At 42.1% G+C, this 21681-nt stretch overlaps 1 protein-coding gene, 1 non-coding gene and 1 pseudogene across 2 annotated transcripts in view; 2 read left to right on the forward strand and 1 right to left on the reverse strand.

Moving 5' to 3' along the window:
• Positions 1–21681, reverse strand: part of LOC126426603 (uncharacterized) — a 272243-nt gene that overhangs the window by 84743 nt on the left and 165819 nt on the right. The gene's annotated exons all lie outside the window — the stretch shown is intronic.
• Positions 14423–14540, forward strand: LOC126427508 (5S ribosomal RNA; annotated as a pseudogene).
• Positions 21523–21596, forward strand: Trnat-ugu (transfer RNA threonine (anticodon UGU)). The gene has a single exon. It is a non-coding gene; the product is annotated as a tRNA-Thr (tRNA).

Raw genomic sequence — 21681 nt, forward strand, 5'->3', positions numbered from 1 at the left:
GTTGGAGAGGAAATTCTGGAGTTCTTCTTCACTGTGAGTCCAGATCATGAAGATGTCATCTATAAATCTGTACCAAACTTCGGGTTGGCAGGCCTGGGTAACCAAGAAGGCTTCCTCTAAGCAACCCATAAATAGGTTGGCGTATGAGGGGGCCATCCTGGTACCCATGGCTGTTCCCTTTAATTGTTGGTATGTCTGGCCTTCAAAAGTGAAGAAGTTGTGGGTCAGGATGAAGCTGGCGAAGGTAATGAGGAAAGAGGTTTTAGGTAGGGTGGCAGGTGATCGGCGTAAAAGGAAGTGCTTCATCGCAGCGAGGCCCTGGACATATGGGATATTTGTGTATAAGGAAGTGGCATCAATGGTTAAAGGAAGGTCTTCGTGGCAAACGAATCTGCTCCAGTCCGGAATCCCTGAACCATTACACCAACAACCTAACAACAGCTTTCGCATCCTGCAACTACCGTCCCGACCTGGTACAGAAGCAAATAACCAGAGCCACTTCCTCGTCCCCTCAAACCCAGAACCTCCCACAGAAGAACCACAAAAGTGCCCTACTTGTGACAGGATACTTTCCGGGACTGGACCAGACTCTGAATGTGGCTCTCCAGCAGGGATACGACTTCCTCAAATCCTGCCCTGAAATGAGATCCATCCTTCATGAAATCCTCCCCACTCCGCCAAGAGTGTCTTTCCGCCGTCCACCTAACCTTATTAACCTGTTAGTTCATCCCTATGAAATCCCCAAACCACCTTCCCTACCCTCTGGCTCCTATCCTTGTAACCGCCCCCGATGCAAAACCTGTCCCATGCACCCTCCCACCACCACCTACTCCAGTCCTGTAACCCGGAAGGTGTACACGATCAGAGGCAGAGCCACGTGTGAAAGCACCCACGTGATTTACCAACTGACCTGCCTACACTGTGATGCGTTCTATGTGGGAATGACCAGCAACAAACTATCCATTCGCATGAATGGACACAGGCAGACAGTTTTTGTTGGTAATGAGGATCACCCTGTGGCTAAACATGCCTTGGTGCACGGCCAGCACATCTTGGCACAGTGTTACACCGTCCGGGTTATCTGGATACTTCCCACTAACACCAACCTATCCGGAGATGCGAACTTGCTCTTCAATATATCCTCTCTTCCCGTTATCCACCAGGCCTGGATCTCCACTAATTTCAAGTTGCCGCCACTCATACCTCACCTGCCATTCAACAACATCTTTGCCTCTGCACTTCTGCCTCGACTGACATCTCTGCCCAAACTCTTTGTCTTTAAATATGTCTGCTTGTGTCTGTATATATATGTGTGTGTGTGTGTGTGTGTGTGTGTGTGTGTGTGTGTGTGTGTGTGTGCGCGCGAGAGTGTATACCCGTCCTTTTTCCCCCCTAAGGTAAGTCTTTCCGCTCCCGGGATTGGAATGACTCCTTACCCTCTCCCTTAAAACCCACATCCTTTCGTCTTTCCCTCTCCTTCCCTCTTTCCTGATGAGGGAACAGTTTGTTGCGAAAGCTTGAATTTTGTGTGTATGTTTGTGTGTCTATCGACCTGCCAGCGCTTTCGTTCGGTGAGTCACCTCATCTTTGTTACACACACACACACACACACACACACACACACACACACACACACACAAACTCAACTTGCACACACGTCTGCAATCTATTTTTTATAAGTTTATACAATTTATACTGTTACATTTGCTAAGAATTTCCTTTACTTAATTTAATGAACACAATACTTCAATACTTCACTGATATTTATCATATAACAACAGCTATCTGCAAGCCAGAAGGCACAGGTCTCTATATCCAACACTGTCACTTGTGACAACGATAAAAATAATTTTAAAACTTTGAACAGAATATAAGCAATAGCATGCTTCTTTAAGATTTTCCTTCCAAATCACAGGAATTTCCATTTTCTTATAATCTTGTCAAATATACTTCCCTCGGAATGCAGAACACTACTCCATTCTCCAGGACAAGGAAGTATGTTCATACGGATATTAATTTGTGTCTTTTCTTGTGGTTATATAAATCATAGTATGTCTTCATTAATTCTTACTGTTAGCTGCAAATGACAGGAAGGAAGTAATATACAGGGAACAGAGTTCAGATTCCAAGCTCTTCGATGAGTTTGGTACAGAATAAGCAGTTATCAATTCTGCCCGATTTCTTGTTAGCACATTTTGCTGAATAACTATTTTGTCTTACTTAACTGCATTGCACCAGGAGACAATCACAAATGCTAAAAGAGGCTGTGATTTTTTATCAAGTGAACGTAATGAGGAATACTTACAAGTACAAAATGTTTTGAAGGAAGAAAAAGTACAGTTAAACTTCCCATTAACAAAGTGACTATAAAAGATGGAGGCCGCACGTGGATTTCGATGGGCTAGAGTAAGACTCTGGCAATAACCTTTTGCAAAAAAACCATACTTAGATTAATCAAACTTAACCAAGCTCCAGAAACGCAAATGTGTGTAGCTGCAGGGGAATTTGAACACTACTCTTGTTTAATCTGAGAAAAATAAATAAATAAATCCTAGCTTAAAACAATCACGCTAATTTAGAGTGTGTTTCCATATTCTTCACTGAGAAAGAGAACTATAATCACAAAATAATCTTGTTCCACATCACAGTAGGAAATTGCAATTACAACCCATGGGACACACAGATACTCTCCTATATGGATTTTTCAGTTTACAATCTTTTACAGACACTGGTAAGCAGTTACAACATTTCGCACTGAATAACGGGTCAGCAGTCTACTGTTTGATAGTTTCCTAATGATATTTTTAGCAAAGGCTGGGAGTAATATGCTTCTGAATGTAAGAAGCTCATTTTGGTAATTTTTTTCACATGAGGATTTTACTAGAGCATATTTAAGTCTGTAAAGAAAAATTCCTTCTGTCTTTAACTAAAAATGTAACAAAATCAAGGCACGCAAGAAAAATTCATAGTCCGTAGGAAAACTGCTGCAGTGAGAACATACAGAAGAGATTTTATGTTGGTTTAGTGATTTATGTACTCTTTGTCACTGACAGTAAGTTGTAATCTGTCACTCTGTGTACTCTAATACTAAATGAAATCTTTACTGTGGGAAGTAATACACTGATTAATGGTGTGGTGACCTTGATTTTATTTTCTATATATACACTGTTTTCAGTTTCCACTGAGTACTTGACCAAAAGCTACTTGTCATCAAAATAGTGGCATGTGTGTAGTTCAACAATGTTGGGGAAGAAGAAGAAGAAGAAGAAGAAGAAGATAAAGAAGAAGAAAAGAAAAAGAAAAGAAAAAAAATTTCAAATTGTGTAAATTATCATGAGGAACTCCTGTAGAGAACATAATTAGTGTGCTACAGAGGAGTTTCTCAACTACTATGTCAAGACACACATTTCTGAATTATGGCATAAGACCACCGAGAATTCAACCTACCATATAGTATATACCTTGTACTGCAGCAGATAGGACAACATTTAACAAAAACTATGATCCCGAGCAAATCAAAGAATACTCTACTACCTAACAAACATTACATGAAGATACATTAATGCAAGAGCCTGAATTGTAATGTTGCTCAATTACTGCACTAATGAGAACAGGTCAACTTAAAATTAGTTGTGATCAATTAAAATGAACTTTAACTATTTTATAAAGATATTGAACTACAAACTAAAAACATCTCGCAAATAATTTAAATAAAAGCCCAATTTATCATTCATGGAATTCATACTGTAGAAAACTGATAGTCAGTATGATGCAGTCAACTGTAAAGACGTAGGGTTTACGTTAGGAACTTGAATAAAACTGTTATTTGAAAGCAATAAACAGAAATAATTAAAATGTTGTTACAGATGTGTATTTTTGGTAATTTTGATAAGAGAATTTCAATATTTTGGCATGATAACTGTTTCAAAAAAAAAAAAAAATAATGATTTGTGAAGCCAAATTCCGCAACAGTTTCATTAAAGCATTGAAATCTTAATAGCAAATTCAAATAAGTCTGATTGAAACAATGTATATAGTAACTTCGCAACTGTTGGTATCTATACACCAAGCAGCAAGAGTAACTATAGTGATTTAGTATTGTTTCAATTATTGCACGTCAGTCCTAAGCCCCGTTCTATGCACAGAGCATGTTCTATGCACAGGGCCTATGTCAGTTTTGTCTGAATTGTGATGCAATAAACATTATTTAAACAAATTGTTATTATTTTGGCTAAATTATTTATTTGATTAACTTGACAAAAACCAATCACCTGACATACGGAAACTGAACCCAGGTGTTATTTTACATAGAGCTAATGCAACAAATCTGAGCTGCAAACCCCAATGAAGATCATCCATTACCAGCAAGTTAAGTAACTGAAATCTATCCACAAAAGGTGGTTGCATTTTAACATGACTGAGGAGTTGGGATAGTTTGGAAACGTGAGGACAGTCATGCTAACCAATTTTTAATGTTGAGGTACTTACACATCAGAAAGACAAAATTTCAAGCAAAATTAAAAGTTATGGACATGGACAGTGTCAACAACATTATCAGTCATAAGGGAAACACACAAACGGACAAGAAAAGTGAAGAAACAATTAACTGGAAATTTAAGTACGTGAAATATTGGTATCATAAACACAAAAATAGGTACATACAGTGACATTCAGATTTTTTCTTTGTGCAGCAATGAAAAATATTAGCAAGGTTGTGTGAATTATGACTATTATTTTTTTGTTGACATATTAGGTGAAACTGCTCATCATGGAAAAGCAATTGGTAGCTAAACAATGTGTACGACTTAATATTTTGTTGAAAAACCAAAACGTTTTATGCAACAACAGTTTAAAAACCTTAGAAAAAGAATTAAGGTGTTTAGTAATGATTTAAGTAATCAAAATTAATCTTTTATTATGAACAATGAAGTAAAAAGAGAGAGAGAGAGAGAGAGAGAGAGAGAGAGAGGAAAGAGATTTCAAACTTCAGTAGCCAGGTTACAGAACTAAAAAAGAAATTTACTGTAGAACCAGGGCACAAACAATCAGACGCACTGTTTGGCCCTGTAGAAAATAATATTTTAAATGAAGAATTAGATCAGATACATGATGTTAAAAAACACTTGTACTGTTGAAAATGAAATTTTGTTTGGAGATATCGAAAATGTAATTTTTTTTTAAGTGGACAGGTTGGTGGTAGTGGATGTTTGACAACAAACCGTTACACACATCAGAAATGAAAACCCCCAATTTCACATTATCGTTAATGCAAGGTGTTCCTCTATCTACTTACTGCTCACAATAACTGATTCAATTCCACCTTGTACTATTTACTTCATATCAAAATCAACATTTCCAATAGCTACTGAATACATGGTATTACAAAAAGTATGTCCTGTCACACATTAGCATACTTGAACATATATTTATGTGGAGGCACAGCTTCACTACGTTCAAGGCTTTGCATCTATCAGCAAAAAAGTGTTGCTGTTACTCAGTAATTTAAAAAAAAGCAGATGGAGCTCTGATGTCTCACAGCAACCAGCTTTATTAAGGAATACTTGCATGATCATCTGCTGTCCCAACACTCTGAAAGTACAACAACAAATCTGAGTCATTAAATACCACACTGCTTTCCAGCTCTGCCATGTTTTGGTACTAATCCAGGGTCACACATGGGAGGGGCAGATGTGTGGACATACATACCCGACATGATATCAATACTACAGGACATCTTCATTAATGCTTATCTTTCTTCCGAATTACCATCCCTGCATTTCACAAGGTTTCAGTTAAATTACTCCAGATTTCTACTATCCTTTCTAACATTCTACAGTCAATATTTACAAAAAACGTGAAATATTATAGCAACCACAGTATGCTTAACTGAGTTCTCTATCTTTTGGTGGAAGGTCCAGATAAATTTACCAATATTAGTAACTTCTAATTCTCTTCAAGCCTTTTTGGGGAGAAAAGTTGCACAGCTCTGCAAGTGCCCTACTCTCTTTTAAGTACAAACACTCTGGTGAGATACTACAACTGCACTGTTGGTCAATACCATAAATTTCACAGAAATGTGAACTCAGGATCAACTGCTTTCCATTGGCTGTTTTTTAATTACTTCAAGACAAAGGAATTAAAAACATCGGCTGCCAGAGGGCATTGATGTATATCAATGGAGCAAGTTGAAAATCTGTGCCAGACCAGGATTCGAACCGAGGCCTCCCGCTTATTAGGCAGACGAGCTGACCGCTAAACCGCCCGGACACAGTGTTCACCACAGCTGCACGGACAGCCCCAGGACGCCTCCCGTCAGACCCAAATTCTCAGCTTACCCACATATTTCTGATGTAATGCCCCTCGCCCATTAACCTCGTTACTCACGGCATTTTGGTGATTCCTGCAAGAATTCGAGCTCGGTGTGCATTGGCACTGAAGAGACCATTGGCCATCCTTGCCTCAATTATATGTTTGTCGTATCTGATCTTTTGGACATGTCCGAAAGAACAAATACCACTTTGATTCTGCAGAAACGACAGACACAATGTTGATGCTGCAGGTAGAACAGATACCACATATACAGGGTTATTCTAAACGATGGACCCATTTTCAAAACTTTGTATTTATTCAAGTACAAACCCAAAATGAACAAGCTTTACACCATCTTTTCATTGGTGTAAAGCCTGCTCATTTTCAATCTGTATTTGAATAAATACAAAGTTTTGAAAATGGATCCACCATTTAGAATAACCCCGTACAATTACGGCGAGGAGGACCAGTCGATCACTTCAGTGAGTACGCACACCACACTCGACCCCTTACGGGAATTGGCAAAACGCCACAAGTAATGAGGAGAACGGGCAAGGGACACTACGGCAGTAGTGAGTGACGAAGCACGCTCGAGCAGTCCGTGCAGCTGCGGTGGCCACTGCGTCCGGACGGTAAGGTTGTCAGAGAATCTGCCCGGTAAGTGGGAGACCCGGTCCGGCACAGATTTTCAACTTTCCCCGTCGATTTAAATCGATGCCCACCGGCAGCTAATGTCTTTAAGTCCTTTCCGTCTCAATTTGTAATGTTGCCTGCCTTTAAGAGGAGTTCAGAAAGCTTCAAACTATCCAGCCATATTGAGACACACTGGGAGCAAACGTACACTGTCGATCGAAAAATTGTGAGACTGCTTTGATTCCTGGCATATAAGTGATGACGACACAGTAACTACAGTGGCTAATAGAATTAACAACTGTAAACAACAGACGTGCATTTCACCAGTCAGTTGTGAGCACGCAGTGTTAAGTGACGGAGACACAGCTGTCGTGTTCCAGTGTCCACTTGAAACAAATCACACGAGTCTCCAGAAGGTTTTGAGGAAGACGAAAGTGGACACAAACTTAGCGCCGCACACAAACGAAAAAACGTGCACAGCTGCCACAACTTCTCTGGAATGTGAGATGTAGACAATTTTTTTCTGGAAAGAACATCACACATTACGAAACTGGTGTTATCAGACGAATTTACCACAAAACGACAAAGTGCAGAAATTCACTTCGAGAGTCGACGCTCTGATGACACGGCTGACATTACGAGCCAATATGAAGTGCAAGTCGATCGACATCCTGAAGGAGGATATTTCTGTTAGTTTCTCATGTGCACTGTATTCAAGTGTGGTGGGGGTGATAACATATTAAACACCTCGAGCATTTGAAACCACCATCAAAAAATTTTCGCTTATTTTTTTTATTAATCTAGTGTTGAAACGTTTTAGACTGACTGTAAATAAAGAATTTTAATGAATCTTAGATTAATAAAAAGGTGAGGTGACATCTGAGGTTTCTAAGAACACAATCACATCGCAGAGTACTTACTCGTTCTGGTACCTGTCGCAGTGCAGATAGGCGGGGAGTGGTATAGCGCTGCCTACGACAGCACCACCCCCGTCGCCGCCTTTTCCACCTGCAGCGGGGGTGTCGGCAGCGGCCCGGAGCTCTGAGAGCCCGACCAGTGACCCAACGGCGGTATCCGGCAACTGCGGGTGTCCCGCGAGGCCGGGGCGGAGTTCCTGCCGGTGCGGCTGGCGGCTGCCGTGTAGGCGCTGGCTGTGGCGCGTGGGCACTCGGTGAGCGGCTACCGAGACTCCCGGGCCCTTGCGGAACGGCCGCTTCTTGCCCCGTCGGCGGAATTTGCCTTTCTCCAACATTTCCTCGTACTGCGGGTCTGCAACCGGCGTACACAGTAATCGTTTGGGAGACAGATCGTCCGACACACACGAATACGATCACCTATATTGAACGTGAAATCTCTAAGGTCGATTAAATCTTCAAGGGTTATCAGCCGAACGGCGGCGTGAAACGTTTCGACGAGTTACCGACTCACCGTCTCCTGGCAAAGTATCGGGTCCACACCCAGTTCATTCCTTTATAACCACTGCCTCCTCTGTCGGGGGCGCTACGGGAGGGCCAATTGTGTGCCTCTGTAACAAATTTTGCAACTCATGCTCTAATGGCCTCCAGAGGGCATAAGAAATCTGATCACCGATCCAGTGCCACCCGACTATTCCGCTCACTGCCTCTGCCGCACTATCGTCGGAGCGTCCTCGACATATTTTTGCCGACACCGTATCCTGTGCACACCTCCGTTGGAAACCACCACCACGGACTATATACTATTTCCACTGCCTCTTTTACGGTCACAAGCGTGTTACAGCATCTTTGTCTGTTTGAAAATGAACACGTAGATCTGCCACTACAGACTCGAACAGTCAAAGGTGTTGTACCACATCGACACTGTTCTGGGATTCAGTCACCAGAGAAGCAGCGGAAACACGAGCACGTGACGATCTCGTCCACTGGCACAGTAGCTTTTTTTCCAACTGAGCTCATCGTAGTATGTGATGTCAGAACAAATGAGCCGGGAACAGTCGCGTGTGAAAGCAGCGGAGGCCTGCAAGTGACTGGCCCACCCGTTCAGGAGTCTGCAGTGTAGCAGCTGTAAACGAATGCACTGGACACGAATCTGACACTTCACCTAAAGGTGACGAACAGGGAACTCATTGGAAGGTTGTGACAAACACTGCCGGGACCAAAGACTGTTTCGTCAATCGTATTTTCTGCGAATGCCTGCACTCCCACCTGTACAGGTTGTTAGTTTGCAGTATGTTCCTCTTCATATTTTTCTTAAGCCTCGTTTACACTGGACCTAATAGAGGTGTACGAAAGGAAATAAGCATTCACAGACGATCCGTCAGTATCGACTTCCATTTGCTCGTATCTCTGAACGAGCTTTCACACTAGAAGAAATGGGAGAGAACACGAGATAACCGGCACAGCCTACGAACTCTGCATTAATGTTTATTTGGTGTTTACAACTGGCACACAGGCTACAGTACTATACAGTTTGTGACATGAACCGAACTTTGATATCCGGAGAGGATTATTTTGCATAGTGAATGCAATGTTTTTGACAATGTAAGCAAAAGAGCTTAGGAAAAGTAGAATTTAGGTGTACGAACTGGTACGCAACACTTGGTACTGAATTGCAGCTTCTGATTTCCTTAGCATTATTTCAAAATTTCCCACATATGCCAGTCAGTGCTTTTCACGTGCTGCACATTACAACTGAGGAGCAAATTTAAAAGGAGAAAACTAATTATCACTGACAAGCACAACCTGAAGAAAGGCTTGCATTTACACTCTCATTATCAGCAACAACAATCTGCAGAACAGAAATGAACACTGGCGAATGTGAACCAAACATAACTGAATATACTTCACTTGTACTGTTTACAGCACAGAGAATTATCTTTCGCTGATGCTCACTCACCTTTCGCCACTCTGGTCTCATTTGGGGTTATGACTAGCGACATTTCGACCTCTCTGCTGGGATTTAATAAGGCACCTCCCCTGTACTCAGCTGGCTGAACACTGTCAGAGACTAGTGTCACTTCAAAAAAAGAGTTCTCCTGTCTGAAAGCTGAAGGCCTATAGCCATCATTCCTATTGAAATCACTTCCATTCTTATATACAGGGTGGTAGATTGATCATGACCATGCCAAATATCTCACGAAATAAGCATCAAACGAAGAAACTACAAAGAACGAAACTCGTCTAGCTTGATGGAGGAAACCAGATGGCGCTATGGTTGGCCCACTAGATGGCACTTAGGTCAAACGGATATCAACTGCGTTTGTTTAAAAATAGCAACCCCCATTTTTTTAATTACATATTCGTGTAGTACGTAAGTAAATATGAAAATTTTAACTGGATCACTTCTTTCGCTTTGTGATAGGTGCCGCTATAATAGTCACAAACGTAAAAGTACGTGGAATCACGTAACATTCCGCCAGTGCGGACGGTATTTGCTTCGTGATACATTACCCGTGTTAAAATGGACCGTTTACCAATTGCGGGAAAGGTCGATATCATGTTGATGTATGGCTATTGTGATCAAAATGCCCAACGGGTGTGTGCTGTGTATGCTGCCCGGTATCCTGGACGACATTATCCAAGTGTCCGGACCGTTCGCCGGATAGTTACGTTATTTAAGGAAACAGGAAGTGTTCAGCCACATGTGAAACGTCAACCACGACCTGCAACAAATAATGATGCCCAAGTAGGTGTTTCAGCTGCTGTCGCGGCTAATCCGCACATCAGTAGCAGACAAATTGCGCGAGAATCGGGACTCTCAAAAACGTCGGTGTTGAGAATGTTACATCAACATCGACTGCACCCGTACGATATTTCTATGCACCAGGAATTGCATGGCGACGACTTTGAATGTCGTGTACAGTTCTGCCACTGGACACAAGAGAAATTACGGGATGATGACAGATTTTTTGCACGCTTTCTATTTAGCGATGAAGCGTCGTTCACCAACAGCGGTAATGTAAACCATCATAATATGCACTATTGGGCAACGGAAAATCCACGATGGCTGCGACAAGTGGAACATCAGCAACCTTGGCGGGTTAATGTATGGTGCGACATTATGTGAGGAAGGATAATTGACCCCCATTTTATCGATGGCAATCTAAATGGTGCAATGTATGCTGATTTGCTACGTAATGATCTACCAGATGTTACTACAAGATGTTTCACTGCATGACAGAATGGTGATGTACTTCGAACATGATGGATGTCCGGCACATAGCTCGCTTGTAGTTGAAGTGATATTGAATAGCATATTTCATGACAGGTGGATTGGTCGTCGAAGCACCATACCGTGGCCCGCACGTTCACCGGATCTGACGTCCCCAGTTTTCTTTCTGTGAGGAAAGTTGAAGGATATTTGCTATTGTGATCCACCGACAAGGCCTGACAACATGCGTCAGCGCATTGTCAATGCATGTGTGAACATTACGGAAGGCGAACTACTCGCTGTTGACAGGAATGTCGTTACGCGTATTGCCAAATGCATTGAGGTTGACGGACATCATTTGGAGCATTTATTGTGTTAATGTGGTATTTACAGGTAATCACACTGTAACAGCATGTGTTCTCAGAAATGATAAGTTCACAACAGTACATGTATCACATTGGAACAATCGAAATAAAATGTTCAAACATATCTACATTCTGTATTTTAGTTTAAAAAACCTACCTGTTACCAACTGTTGGTCTAAAATTGTCAGCCATATGTTTGTGACTATTACAGCGCCATCTATCACAAAGCAAAAAAAGTGGTCTAACTAAAACATTCAGATTTCTTTACATACTACACGAATTTGTAATAAAAAATGAGAGTTCCTATTTTAAAAAATGCAGTTGATATCCGTTTGACCTGTGGCAGCGCCATCTTGCTGGCCAACCATAGCGCCATCTGGTTTCCCCCTTCAAGCTAGACAAGTTTCATTCCTTGTAGTGTTTTCGTTTGACGCTTATTTCGTGAGATATTTGGCTCGGTCACGATCAATGGACCACCCTGTATTTCATCCACTTCTTGGTCTTTCTTTCTATAAATGTCTCATTTCTCGGCTAGAACCTGTACATTGTCGATATCTGTACCCTGGCCCCAGTTCTGCTGACGCAGATTTCAGACTTTGTATTACGTCACGTCTGGTGTTCTCTCTGATCTGTTCTCACTGCCTTTTCTGTTTCGCCTATATACACTCTACCGCATACACACCTCACTTCACGGACACGTGCAGTGTGGAGATGATCCGGTGCTTCCGATTTCCATTTGAAAAACTTGTTTTTGCATTAACAGAAAAATTTTGCCTGTATACCATTATAAGCACTGACCTTCTGAATAAGTGCAGGAAAATCCCCCTTTACAAGTGAATGCGACATTGTTTTTTGACAGTGTCCAGCTAACTGGGACAATCAGAAGATCTCGGAGGAGATCCCAGCACAGTCGTCAAAATTTCAATACTGTAAGAAGGAACTGAAGAGCAACATGATGTGGCGTAACAACCTACAAGATTATACATCAAATGACATTGGCAATTGGTGTCTGCAAACATACATCATCAGTGACAAAGTTGAAAACTTAATAAATAAATAAATAAATAAATGAAATACCCAAATAAGACAAAAAATTAATCTGTTCCAGAAAACATAACACTAATACAATGTAACATCACTTCTAGCATTGATAATAGACTCAATTTGGTGAAGGGGAGAGGCCACAAGCTGCTTCAGGTATTCTGTATCCACCTGAATTGATTCACTGACGATTAAGATCCCTTAGATTTAACAAACTGTGGGCACGTTGATAGCGACATATCACCCTCTGTTCTGAAAATGCTCAAGTAGTTCATACGGGATAAGGATCAGGCGATTTGGAAGGCCAGTCAGGGTGTGATAGTGTGCACAATGTTCGACTCAGCAAGAACGCCCTGTGGACACGGCTGCTGTCATCTTGGAAGAGACGGGTCCACAGCATAATTATTGTGAACTTGTTCATTACGATTTCACTCTGTAGATCAAAAGTGTGTGCCAAACTGGGACTCAAACTTGAAACCTTCACCTTTTGTGCACTAACGGCATTGTCAATTGAACTATCCAGGCACAACATGAGACCTGCCGTTGCAGATTTATTTTCCACACTAATGTCCAAATTTCCATAACTCTTAAATGATCGACAGAGCGAACTATTCAAACAATGTATGAAGCAAGTAACCAATTCAATATGTTGTTCAGGTCCACAGTAATCTAAATAAGTGGGCTGACATTGTGTTACGAAAATCACCCCCGAAACGTCATAGAACCAACTCCATTTTGAACTTCAGCACTCCACACACTGTGGGCTGGACATCTCACTGGGGCTGTTGGAGTATTTGATGGATCACACATCATTTAAAAAGAGGTATAACTGCAACATACTGGATGACACTGTCCACTGCACACGGTTCCCTCAGTAATATTCGGTCGTAAACTTGTGGAGGTGGACCTGCAATCATCGACAGGGCCAACTCCTGTCAGGTTTGCAACCGGCTGTCACGGGCAAGGTGTGATACACGTGTCCCATCCCCGCAGTTAGGATCTTTTGCCAAGGCTGTCAGTGGTACACTATTAGTTGCAAACACTGTACACAGTCTTTTGGAAGATCAACGAAATTGGTAACTTCATTCACGGTCCGGTCACGGTCACATCCGAGAGATGACGGCTCCTTTCCACTATTCTGCCATGTATCCGTGTCGACATCTCACTGCACTGATTCTGTACACCCAATTGACACACAGACACCACTTCACTGGCACAACTTCAGTCAGCAATGGAGGATCAGATGAGTGCCAGCCACCAGTTCTACACCACATAAACGGTTCCACAATGAGCAGAGAACAATTAACAACTTCTACAATGAGCTTATCTGATTGTTCAGTTCATCAGAATATTAGTGAACTGCCTGCAGTCAACCTCACAGTATAAATGCTCACTGCAATCTACATTTACGTCTCTACTCTGAAACCACCCTCTGGCAGAGGGTACTACTATCACTACTGACAATTTCCATTTTTCCGTTCCAGTTGTCAATTGTCTGCGGGAAGAACGATTGTCGGTGAGCCTCTCTGTGGGCTCGAAACTAACTACTTCCACCTTCGTGATCTTTTTGCGTGATATACGCAGGAAAAATTACTCTTGTAGGAATATTTGCTGTCGGATATTTAGAAGGAAACCACAGTGTGATTCAGAACACTTCTCTCGCAGTGTCCCCCGCTGGAGTCGGCGAGCATTTCCCTGATACGTCCTCGCCTGTTAAATGAACCTGGGCTAAACTTGCTGCTTTTCTTTGGATCTTCTCTATTTCCTCTATCAATGCTATCAGGTAAGGTTGACAGGCAAATGAGGAATATTCGAGTATTGCTCAGGTGAGGGTTTTTTAAGCTGCCTCCTCGTGGGTGGATTGCACTTCTTGAGGATCCTTACAATAAATCTCAGTCTGGCATTTGGCTAACTGGCAATTATTTTAATGTAGTCATACCACTAGTGGCAACAGCCTTGCCACAGTGGATACACCGGTTCCCGTGAGATCACCGAAGTTAAGCGCTGTTGGGCATGGTCGCCACTTGGATGGGTAACCATCCAGGCCGCCATGCGCTGTTGCCATTTTTCGGGGTGCATTCAGCCTCGTGATGCCAATTGAGGAGCTACTCGGCCGAATAGTAGCAGCTTCGGTCAAGAATACTGTCATAATGACCGGGAGAGCAGTATGCTGACCCCATGCCCCTCCTATATGCATCCTCCTATGAGGATGACACGACGGTCGGATGGTCCCGGTAGGCCACTCGTAGCCTGAAGACGGAGTGAGTGCATTCCACTAGTAAAGAATGGAGGGCCAGAATCGATACAAAGAATTGCGAAATTGATAAGGAAAGTGTGAGAGAATGCCTGACGACTGGAAAACGGCCATAATCTGCCCCCGTTTTAAAAAAGAATGGTCTTTTTGATTGGATACCACTAGCTGAAGGAATTACAGGTGCCTATCAGTGTGGTTTTAGGAGAGACAGGTCAACTAGTGACCACCTCTTTATACTCCAACGGATAACTGAGAAAGCATGGGAACATAAGATTGACATCGACACGGTATTTGTCGACTTCAAAAAAGCTTACGACAGCATACACAAGAGCACAATAACTGGGGTTCTCAAAGATTTTCAATTTCCTGGAAAGTTAATATGCTTAGTAAAGAATCCCATAATGTTTGAATACTCCATTAGTAGTGTAGCGCTCGACACAGTAACGTCGATTAAATATTTGGGCTTAACATTGCAGAGCGATATGAAGTGGGACAGGCATGTAATGGTAGTTGTGGGGAAGGCGGATAGTCGTCTTCGGTTCATTGGTAGAATTTTGGGAAGATGTAGTTCATCTGTAAAGGAGACAGTTTAAAAAACACTAATACAACCTATTCTCGAGTACTGCTCGAGCGTTTGGGATCCCTATCAGGTCGGATTGAGGGATGACATAGAAGCAATTCAGAGGCGGGCTGCTAGATTTGTTACTGGTAGGTTTGATCATCACGCGATTGTTACGGAAATGCTTCAGGAACTCGGGTGGGAGTCTCTAGAGGAAAGGAGGCGTTCTTTTCGTGAATCGCTACTGAGGAAATTTAGAGAACCAGCATTTGAGGCTGACTGCAGTACAATTTTACTGCCGCCAACTTACATTTCGTGAAAAGACCACAAAGATAAGAGAGATTAGGGCTCGTACAGAGGCATATAGGCAGTCATTTTACCCTTGTACTGTTTGGGAGTGGAACAGGGAGAGAAGATGCTAGTTGTGGTAGGAGGTACCCTCCGCCATGCACCGTATGGTGGATTGCGGAGTATGTATGTAGATGAAAGATGTGCTTGGAGGAAACCTACTGTGGAGTAAAGACAAACACAGGAGTGTCAAAGGAGTTTGAAGTCAGAACAACCCTTAGACAAGGAGATGCTTTAACTCCAATACTTTTCAATCTGGTTTTAGAACAGATAGATACAGAACACCAAAAAGTAAACCCAGTTGGAGTAAAGACGGGTAGGAATAAAATACATCGTCTAGCTTATGCAGACGATATTGTCCTAATAAGTGGAAACAAAGAAGAACTACAACTTGTGTCAAGTTCCTACAGAAACACTGCAAGAGAAGCGGGATTAGAAATTAATGAGAATTAAAAAAAGTACATAGTAGTGAGCAAGGCACCCAATGATGGCAGTCCACTGACAGTCGATGATCTCACTTTTAAAAGAGTAGTTACCCTCAAATATTTGGGAAGCGTCATCAATGAACAGAATAAAATGGAAATTGAAATTAAAGCGAGGATAACAGCATCGAATGAAGCTTATTTTGGCCTACGGGATGTGTTATGCGGTAGAGCTGTTTCCAAAAGCTTCACACTTAGGCTATATCAGAGTGTAATTCTGCCAGTAGCTCTATATGGGTCAGAAAGCTTCACATTTAGAAAAGCAGATGAACAAAAATTATTAGTTTTTGAAAGGAAAATATTAAGGAAAATTTTTGGACCCAAGAGAGACCCAGAATCGCAGGAGTGAAGAATACTTAAAACCCAGGAACTGAAGGAGCTGTATCAACAGGCTGATATTACTCAAAGGATGAAGAGGAGGAGACAGATGTGGGCCAAACATCTAATTCAGACGGAGGAGGAACGACTACCTAAAGTAGCATTCTCTGGATCCATAGGGGGCGGAAAGAAGTGAGAAAGGCCACGGACCAGACGGAAGGACGACATCGACAAGGACGCAGGGCAGTGGGCCCGAGAATGGACAACAAAAACCAGGGATAGAGAGCACTGGAAGATGAATGTACAGAACGTGTACGGTCTCCAAGGCCCGAGCGACAGTTCAATTGCTTCTAGTCCATACGGAAATTAATTGATGGAAGTAACTGCTTCCAAATGATTGATTGGCACTCTCATAATCATTCAAAAATGATTCTTTCCATCTATTTATGCACAATGAGTTACATTTATTTATGTTGAGCATCAATTGCCAATTCCTTTACCAAGCAAAGGTTCTCTGCAGGGCTTCCTGCATTTCGCTTCAATTTTTTTAGTGTTTCAACTACCGTATTGAATAAAACCACTGGCAAAAAGTGTTGTTGAACTTACAATGTTAAGCTTTAGGTGACACATATATATTATGTAGAGCAATGGTCCTGTAAAATTCCCTCGAGGTATGCTTTAATGTCTGAAATTTCTCTTCATTGACAATGACATACTGAATCCTGCTTGCTGCAACTCTTTGATCTAACAACAAGTAAAATAAAAACAGTAGATGAATGAAAATACTGTATGGAAGTAGAGATTCAATAGGGACAATGGAGTATGTTACACCACAAAGCAATACTCCAATATGTCAAACTTTTTGGAGATGTTCATCATGTAATTAGTGTTAAATGATTAAATTTCCATTCCATTAGGAACTGATGTTCTTCATCAACACCAATATGAGGTGTGATAAGCACCTAGGCAATCCTTATGAGTGAAAAATGAGAGGACTGGGCAAACGAGTCCAAGATCCGTATATTCCTCGAGGCATTCGAGGTGCAGTGTGAGGTCTTGCATTATACTGGCATTTGCTACCCTGGTCACAAAGAGTATGACAACAGCGCTTGGCATTCTTGCCATACAATGGGAAGCATCAGCCTCTCCACTACAATAACCAAATCTGTCCTCTTCTAATATACAAAACTCCCCACAGCCGATTCCACAAGTTGGCGAGGTACGGGTCTCGTGAATCGCCTCTTCCTGCGACCCTTCACCGTGTCACCCACAGACAGATTGGTGTCCATCTGACCACCACAGACAGAAACAAGACTCTTCACAGCACACTACAAAATGGCACTAAATGCTACAGTTAACGTTTGCTTACATAGTGCAAGTCACTGCTGCCTGTGGTGCGACATCAGTGATGATAAACAATGAATGGCAACTCAGTACCTCAACCCTGCTTCCAATAACGTTACACACACCCTACAGCCACCAACTATTTACACTAGACTTCATCTGTAGGAAAGCAAGCAAACAGACGAAAATTTAATGAACGGACAGCACAGGCATAGATATACTGGAGTATCAGCTTGACAGTATTTGGTGAAGGTGTTCGCAGTATACCAGATTCCTTCTCTGTCAGTGTATATAATAAGGTCACAGCAGAATCGGGGATGACGATTTGAGCAAAAATTTCCTGATAACAGTAAATCAGAAACATACCACTGTGGAGCTACAGCCTTAAAATGACAGCCAATCAGTAGAGTTGAAGTGGGCCCATCAACTGTGGTGATAACTCATCTCTATAAACGGTACTACAGTCGTCAAAAGTGACATCACAGCCAGCAGTAATAGTTGGTAAGGACTTAACGGTAGGTCATTAGTACTCACTCCACTTGACACTCGCGAAGTGTAATATAACAGATAGGACAATATTTAACGGATACTACAATTTCGACCGTACTGACGAATGTGTACTACCTCGTGTAGTTTACACGAAGTTACATAAATACGTGAGCTTTTACTGTAAAGTTACTGGATTACTGTACTGTTGAAAATAAGTCAACTTAAAATGAATTATAATAATTTATTAAGATACTGAACTACAAACTAAAAATATCTCAAAAACAATGTAAGCAAAATCCCAATTTATCATTTGTGGAATTCATAAGTACAAAACTGATAGTCAGTATGAAACAGTCAATTGTAAACCAAAGGATTTATTTTAGGAATTAAATCTACTGCATATTTGTAAAATTATTAATACAAATAATTAAGACATTTTTATGGATGCACATTTCACATAATTTTGATATGAGAATTGTGATATCCCGAGATGCTAACTGTTCCACAACCACTATGATGATTTGTGAGAACAAAGTCTATAATCAGTTTTGTGAAAGACTTGAAATTTTGATTGTAAATTCAAATAAATGTGTAACATGTCTTGGGAACTGTTGGGAGCTATACAAAGAGCAACTGCAGTAGCTGAGGTGAGTCAGGCTTACATTATGTTTTAGGTACTAAACCTGTGTCAATCTACAATACAATAAACACATTTTAAATGTATTTTGACTTTTCGGCTATATTATTTTTTTGATTAACTAGATGTAATTTACCTTACACACATATAAGTGAAGTGAGATTACTTCAGTTGGAGATAAGCAACAAACCCGAGATCCACAGCCCATTCAAAATAGTCGACTGCGAACACCTTAAGTAGTCGAATTGTAGCCACTAAAATGGTTACATTTAACACGGGCTGCTCGGTTGGAAGCTCACGGTGTTTTAGCCACTTGACATGACCGAAAGCCAAAGAACCTTTTAATTTTTTTTATCAGCAACACGTGAAGGAAAAGAAGAGGACACGACGTCACATTCAGCAGCCCTGCAACCCGCTGTGGGACTCACCGAGCATCCAGTAGTTGCCGCCCTTCTGTGGCACATTGACGAAACACTTCTTGTGCGACAGGATGGTGCTCAACGCTTTCTGCCAGATCTTCTTCCTGCGTGTGAAGTAGGGGAAGTGGTTCATGATGTAGGTGTGGATCTCAGACAGTTTGGCCCTCCTGTCAGACAAACAAAAGCACAAAAGATTACTCCAGATCATCCGAAGAGGAGCCCGAGTCGGAACTAGGGACAGAAGGCACTTTTCGGCACATTCACGAGGAGTGACTGACAATTTACTTTAACCCTCTTTACTTCATACAACTGGAGAAATAAACAGTCGTTTTATAGGTTTCCAGGCTTTGAGGCTCACGAGAAGCACAGTTATCGATGCTCTATTGCCTTATTTTATTTACTGACGAGATAAAAGTAAAGTGAAGGTGTACGGGACGAACAGCTGGGAGACTCCAAAGGGCAGGTTCTGCCACCTAATTGGCAAAGTTTTCCCTGTCCTTCGTGCCCACAGACACTTTCCCTTCATGAAATATGAGGTCTTTGTGTGTATGTGAACCAGTTAAGTTCAGGTGACTGTAATGAGTATGTGTGTGTGTGTGTGTGTGTGTAGTTTCATGTTCATATTGCAGCGGATGAGAGAAGGAAGAGGGTGAAGCCCCACGCTGGCACACTGCCCACTCCTCTTCGAGAGCACTGAGGGGGCCAGCGAGCTTAAGCTCCCCGTCTGATGGACGGATCGTCATTAAGCGTGTCATGTGTCCTCACTGCACGAGACACTGTGGAGAGGTCGGTATTTAAACCACGATATTGTCACAAAGTCTGGTGATCGGAAACTTTATGCAACCACCCCACCTCCCCCTGCCGGCCAAATACTGGCAGTATTAATTTCTCCCACCACCAGGATTCGAACTGACTTACCTCCGGGTCAGGTGCCACTGCACAGGTGCACGTGAGTGACCTCGGCTACGGTGGTGAGTACTGACGAGGTTGTGGACCGTGAAATTATGACAGTCTGCTACTGTGTACACAAAATAGTACTTGATGTAGAAAAAACAAGGACAGTGTAAAAAGTAGAATAGCACAGACAAAGAGGGCATTCCTCGCCACGGGAAGCCTACCAGTGTCAAACACAGGTGTTAATTTGAGGAAGAAATTTCAGAGACTGTGCTTTTAGAAAACAGCACTGTACCGAAGTGACTGCCTGTGGGGGAAAACCCGACAAGAGTGCGTGTAAGATGTGGTGCTATAGAACGATGTTGAAAATGAGGTGGACTGGTAAGACAAGTGATGAGAAGGTTCTCCACAGAACTGAAAAGAAAGAAACACATGATAAACAGTGTTAAGAAGGAGTGACACGATGATAGCGCACGTGTGAAGGCATCGGGGAATAAACTGTGTGGTGCAATTGTAACAGTGAAGATAGCAGCATTTGGTTTCTGCACAAGATCTGGAATGTCACACTTCCTAGGAAGTATTCCATCTACCCTATGCCCTGGAGATGTAATATGGTCGATTGCACCAAGTGTCTGATCATTTTGGCACAAAACAATTTCGATTGTACAAGAGTCGCACACCAGAAAATATGTTCTCTGAAAGCCACATGCTGAGGCTACTGACTCGCCTCACAACTATATTATTTACATCGTGTCCGCTATCTTCTTGTGTCATCCGCACAACAGAACCTTATGGCAAGCGCCCCCCCCCCCCCCCCCTCCAACTTTAAATGATCCCAGTGACGTTCAAACCTCTTACTGGACTGTCAACACTGCGGACAACTTTTTACTTCCTACATCCCAGATATGAAGTGAACTACTGTTGAAAGTAGTCTCTAGCACTGTAATGTTACAACTTATGCAAATGTTGCATTATCCACACAATGAAGTGTTTCTGTTAAATCAAGGAAAATAAGAGGCATGTCCAGAAATTAGCAGCAGTCAAGTGTTTAAAAATCAAATAGATAACACATTTTTAGTATATACATAGTTAAGACTCACCGGCACCTTGACCATCTTCTTCTTCTTCTGTGTGAATGCACAAACAGTGCCCGAACTCTTATGGGAATCGGCAACGTGCTGTGAGTAATGAGTATAATGGGCAGGGGCACTATGAATGTAGTGCGGGACAATACGTTGAGAATGTGGGTTTGGCAGGAGGGGTGCCAGAGATAAATCCCTGCAGTCGCGCTATTCATCTGGGTCCTCGGTGGCTCAGATGGATAGAGCGTCTGCCATGTAAGCAGGAGATCCCGGGTTCGAGTCCCGGTCGGGGCACACATTTTCATCTGTCCCCGTTGCCATATGTCAATGCCTGTAAGCAGCTAAGGGTGTTCATATCATTGTAACATTTATGAAACTT

The sequence above is a fragment of the Schistocerca serialis genome, chromosome 11 (genome assembly GCF_023864345.2).
Source record: "Schistocerca serialis cubense isolate TAMUIC-IGC-003099 chromosome 11, iqSchSeri2.2, whole genome shotgun sequence".
Classification (NCBI taxonomy): domain Eukaryota; kingdom Metazoa; phylum Arthropoda; class Insecta; order Orthoptera; family Acrididae; genus Schistocerca; species Schistocerca serialis.